The sequence below is a fragment of the Sapajus apella genome, unplaced genomic scaffold (genome assembly GCF_009761245.1).
Source record: "Sapajus apella isolate SASKATOON/1434 unplaced genomic scaffold, GSC_monkey_1.0 scaffold21, whole genome shotgun sequence".
NCBI classification, from domain to species: domain Eukaryota; kingdom Metazoa; phylum Chordata; class Mammalia; order Primates; family Cebidae; genus Sapajus; species Sapajus apella.
The window spans coordinates 13,331,691-13,337,658 of NW_022436961.1; the positions used below are offsets into that span (position 1 = coordinate 13,331,691).

Consider the following 5,968-nt stretch of genomic DNA (forward strand, 5'->3'; position numbering starts at 1 on the left):
CCAAGTAGCTGGGATTACAGGCACCTACCACCATGCCCGACTAATTTTCGCATTTTTAGTAGAGACGGGTTTCTCCATGTTGGTCAGGCTGATCTTAAATTCATGACCTCAAGTGACCCGCCCACCTTGGCCTCCCAAAGTGCTGGAATTACAAATGTGAATTACTGTGCCCAGCCATATCAGATCCCTATTTTTGAAGAATCTAAGTCACTAGGTATAGTTACAGACACTATGTATCACTCCCCAATCTCATTAGTCTCTTTCTTTCTCCAGAGATAACCACTATTCCAATTTTGGAGTTCATCATTCCCATGAATATTAAAAAAATTTAATTACAGACAAATGCACGATTATGTAAAGAATAGTTTGAATGTATTAAAACTTTACATAAGTTTGTAAAGTTATGTTCATTCCTCTGGGTCATTTTTTTCAACTGCTTCATAATATTTTTCTATGGCTTTAACTCAATTATTGCATTTATTTCCTATTGTTGGACAGTATTTTAAAAAACAAATAGATCTATATTGAGATTATTTCAAAAATAGTGCATATTGAGTGCCACTACACTTGGCAAGTATTGATTGATTTCATTCTTATAATAGTACTATGAGGAGCTCAATATTATTTCTCCATTTTGCAGATGGGGAAACTGAGGCACAGACGGAAGTTATTTGCTCAAGGTCACAAAGTTAGTAACTTGTGGGTCTACTTCCTAGAAGTGAAATTGGTGGATCACAGGTTATAGGCACCTTCCACCTTAGTAGATATTGCACTCTACAAAGTAGTTGTGTAGATAGGAACTCTTGGAAAACAGAGCCAGAAGACACCCAGAACTGTGGAGAATAATGCATTAAGAAACCATTCCCAGGATATAAAACTAGGCCCTAAACTAAGAACATTCTCTGCCTCCTGAATAGGGGGTCTGGCATGGACTAAATTATGTCTCCTCTCAAATTCATATGTTAAAGCTCTATACTTCAGTGTGACTATACTAAGAATGGGGCCCCAATCCAATAGGGCTCATGTCCTTATAAGAAGAGGAAGAGACACCAGAGCTTTACAGCTGTCTGCAAACCAGAAAGTGCACCCTCGCCACGAATCAAGTTGGCTGGCACTGTGATCTTGGACTTCCCAACCTCTAGAATTCTGAGAAATAAATTTCTGTTGTTGTGGTCGGTTTGGCAGTACATATACTAAAACATTGGAATGATACAGAGAAGATCAGCATGGTGCCTGTGCAAGGATGGCATACAAATTTTTGAAGCTTTCTATAAATATATATATATATATATATATATATATATATAACGTCTCTCATATCTCTTTGTTTCTGTTGGAATTCCAATTAGATGTGTATTAATCTTCTCATTCTCTCTTCTGTGTCTCTTAAACTCTCTTGAACCTTTTCCATGTTTTACGTCTTTTGCATTCTGGGCAATTTCCTGAGCTCTGTCATAGTCTACTCTTCCCTCTTCAGCAGGTCTAAGCTGCTGCCAAATTTGACTAATGGGTTTTCTGTTTCAGTGATTCCATTTCTCATTTCAGAAGTTTTTTTTTTTCTATACTGTCTTCTATGTTAACTTTTCTCCTTTATGTCTTTGTTTTATCATCTTAACTCTCTTATTCAGCAACCTGAAGCTCTGAGAGTCTAATGAACTTTGTTACATGCTTGTTACTTCTGCAGGCTCTTTCTCATGATGGATTATTAAGTTCTGAGTTGTGTGATTGTATGTTATGAGTTCATCTTCAGCAGGGCTCTATTTGTAGGTATAGTGGTGAGTGTGTCCCTCCTTTGTGGTTTTCTTCTACCAAGTGCTCCAGTGATGTAACCATCCTAGGATCTATTTATGTGTTACTTTTTTTTGGCTTGGGGGTTTCTGGGCCCTCACATGGCATTGATCCATAATTGACTTGCCAATAAGGAAACTCATTTTTTTGTTTTTCTATTCAGAGTCTAGGTAGGTCAGAGGAGACAAACTTCCACATCACCTTATTATGCTGGTAGAGAGATATTTTTCTAGTCCACTCTTTTCCTGTGCTGTATGTGGAGTCAGGGAAGGGAGGAAGGGTGGCTTTTACTTCAGCTTCCTACTTGGCAGTCTCAAGGTCTTTTGCTTTATCACTGTGTGCATGTTAAAACCAAATTCCTAAGATTCGTCAAGGTGGAGATAAACCCGACCATTCCAGGTTAATTGTCACATCAACTCACTCACATAATGCTCTGGTTTTCAGAAACCAGATCTTCATTACTGAGCTCTGGGGAGTTCTCCTACTTTCTTGTAAGCTTAATTATGCATTCAAATGGTTTACATTTCTTTTTTGAGACAGAGTCTCACTCTCTCACCCAGGCTGGAGTGCAGTGGTGTGATCTTAGCTCACTGCAACTTCTGCCTCCCAGGTTCAAGCAATTCTCTTGCCTTAACCTCCAGATTAGCTGGGATTACAGCATGCACCACCACACCTGGCTAATTTTTGTGTTTTTAGTAGAGATGCGGTATCATTGTGTTGGGCAGACTGGTCTCGAACTCCTGACCTCAGGTAATTTACCCGCGTCGGCCTCCCAAAAATGCTGTGATTACAGACATGAGCCCACCTTACCAGGCTGCTATGCATTCAAATGGATGTTACATGTGGCATTACTCTGTGTTAATGGTGGGAGAGTTTTCAAAACATTGAGTCTGTCCTGTTCGTAAAATTAGAAATCTTCAGTATTCTAAACTATCAAAGGTTGTTGTTCGTACCACATGATCACAGCCTAATTTCCACATATGGCACACACTTCCACAGGAGCATGCTGCATGTGCACACGTGTGCACCCACACAATAGCTGTGTTGCATACCCTTAGTGTCCATGTGTAACTTTATCCCTTATGGATCTCAGTGGAAAAAGTAAAAGTCTGAATGATTAGAAAAGTATATGGGATCAGAGGGAGTCCCTTTATTACCAACAGAAACATTTCAGGAAATACAGCACAGTGGTTAATGCCTGTGTATCAGACAAGCCTGTGTTGAATCTGGCCTTTGCCAGTCTGTGACCTTGAGCACTGTACTCAACTCTTTTTTTTGAGACAGGGCCTTGGTCTGTCGCTGAGGCTGGAGTGCAGTAGTGGATTCTTGGCTCATTGCAGCCTCACCCTCCCAGGCTCAAGGGATCCCCTATCTCAGCCTCCTAAGTAGATGGTACTACAGGTGTACTCTAATTTTTTAAAAATTAAAAAAAAAAATTTAGAAAGTTTTTATAGAGATGAGGTCTCACTATGTTGCTCAGGCTGGTCTTGAACTCCTGGCCTCAAGTGATCCTCTCACCTTGGCTTCCCAAAGTTCTGGGATTACAGGCATGAGCCACTGCATCTGGCCTTACTCAACTTCTTTATGCTCAGTTTTCACATCTGTGAAATGAGTGTTAAATGTGAGGATTAAATGAATGATTCAATAAGGTTGGTTGGACCAATGATTATTATTAGAATGCTTTGTATGCTTTAAAAAACTCAATTCTCTTCCAAAACCTCTGAGGGCCAGTATATTAAGTTGAGCCACAAAATCGCTATGTTTGTTGATCAAAAGTCATTAGATTGGCATTTTCATAAGACTTAATGTAATACTTCAGAATAGGGATCCTATTTTGAACTTGTTAGAGGAAGACACATTCAAAGGGTGAGACTTTGATAATAGAAATACAGATTGGGCCTGGGTGCGGTGGCTCATGCCTATAATCCCAGCACTTTAGGAGGCTGAGGCAGGCAGATCACTTGAGGTCAGGAGCTTGAGACCAGCCTGGTCAACATGGTTGTAAACCCTGTCTCTACTAAAAATACAAAAATTAGTTGCGCATGGTGGTAGGTGCCTGTAATCCCAGCTACTCGGGAGGCTGAGGCAGGAGAATTGCTTGAATCTGGGAGGTGATGGTACAGGAGTTTTTAAGAAATACTTTTTAGGTGGATAGAATAAAGGTTCTCGGTGGAAATTTTCCTGTAATAAGAACGCCCGAACCATCTCTTTTCTAACAAAAAAGGTGGTTTGAAGGGTTCGGCTCCTATGCTTTAACATGCAAATACCGGCCATTAGAAACTGGGTTCACTCAATATGGAGATTCCCGCTGTCTTTTCCTTGTCACTAGGTGTGTGTCGCCATGGCCACCTCCAGAAAACACCACGTGTTCAGAACACCACAGCGACCTGCATTTGCATGTTACAGGGCTAAGGTGGGAGGGCCAGGTTTTTCTCGGGTTATGTAAATGACACACCTGGTTAAACCAATCCTCTGGGCCCTATGGAAATCTAACACCACCGCCTCCAGCCTCCTCATAGGAGCAGCCACTTTTCCACTACACAGGGGGTTTCCTCTTTGTTTGAGTCCACGCTCCTTCTGTCTTTGTACAGGGGAGCTGTTTTTTTCTTCCTTCTTTCTTGCCTATTAAACTTTTTGTTCCTTAAAACCACTCCATGTATGTCCGTGTTGTTTTACATAAAACTGTGCGAGACCGAGGACCCTGGTGTTCCTCCAGTCATTGGAGCCGTATGAGCGAGCGAGGTTGCAGTGAGCCGAGATAGTCCCAGTGCACTCCAGCCCGGGTGACAGAGTGCAACTCTGCCAGGGAAAGAAAAAAAAAAGGAACAAAGATTGGGACTCAGTCTCTGGGGATAGGAAGGTCCCCAAGTGTTGAAAGTGAATTCCCCATTGGCTGGACATTTCTTCAATTTTATTATAATTTACTCAGTTTTAGCATTGCCTAATTTAGATAAAATTTTGTCAGAAAGTTGCTGAAGTTACTTATTTCAGGGTATTGAATAGGCCTATGTATTTGAAACAAAAATATCCCATTTTGAAAGTGATCATTAAGAATAGGAGACTTGGTAGTTCGCAGGAGGCTGTTAGATGGTCAGCTCATTAGCCAGCTCCTAAGGTGGACTGCCGAGTGATTAGGAGAAAGAATTGAGGGTGGATTTGCATACTTCTGAATCTGATCTTCTTGTTAACACTGGATAGCTGATTAATAACTGTGAAGAAAATAAAGGTCCTGCCGGTGGCCTGCAGGGAGCAGTACATAATTAGAGGAAACATCCCCTGCCAGACAGAGAGCTGTTGCTGCAGGGTTGATGAATAATCTTCTGAGGCCAGGAGCTGGAATTTAGCCGAATTCCTGTCACTTTCTCCTGTAATTTGACTGTGTGATTCACTGACAAGAAAATGTGGCCCTGCGGAGGTGGCCCTCCCACACCCGAGGCTCCCCAGTGATGATGCCTTTTGAATTCACTCCTCTTTTAACGGATCAGTCATTAGGTAATCTCTCTGATTTCACTTTTGTGATTCAGGTAAATAAGAAAATTAGCAACAATTAAGCCAGCTATGGGAGAGACTTGAGATATATGGCCTGTTATTTTACAAGACATAGTTACTACATTCTGTAGCACTTCATATGATCTTGATGAGACAGGTTCACTCAGTTTCTCTAGTGGGCAGAATTTAGTTTCTATTCCTACCCCAAAACCAAATGATGGCTGAATGTTGACTTGAAATGATGATGTAATGTTAGAGCCTCTAAAGGATGCCAGAACTTTCTGATGACAATGAATTACACTTCTCTCTTAACTTCTTCCTTAAACACTATGTAAACAATCCATGATAGCTTCTTTTATTTATTATATTATATTGCATTTAATTATTTTTAGAGTTGGGGGTCTCTCTTTGTTGCCCAGGCTGGTCTCAAACTCCTGGACTCAAATGATCCTCCCACCTCGGCCTCCCAAAGTGCTGAGATTACAGGCATGAGCCACTATGCTTGGCTCCATAATTACTTATGTAAAAATTAAAAGAAACTGCCAGATTACCATATTCACACCTTGGTGTCAGCAAGGCTCTGAGTAAAAAGAAGATTCAATCTAGAGCAGATATGGAGAAATATGACTTTCATTATGGGAAAGTCATTTCTATGTAATAGAAGGAAAAAGAAGACTGTAGATGCAATGGA

At 40.9% G+C, this 5,968-nt stretch overlaps 1 non-coding gene across 1 annotated transcript; it reads left to right on the forward strand.

The window, feature by feature from the left end:
- Window positions 1-1,169: 1,169 nt before the first annotated feature.
- Window positions 1,170-1,278, forward strand: LOC116558557. The gene has a single exon (XR_004272063.1). It is a non-coding gene; the product is annotated as a U6 spliceosomal RNA (small nuclear RNA).
- Window positions 1,279-5,968: the final 4,690 nt, after the last annotated feature.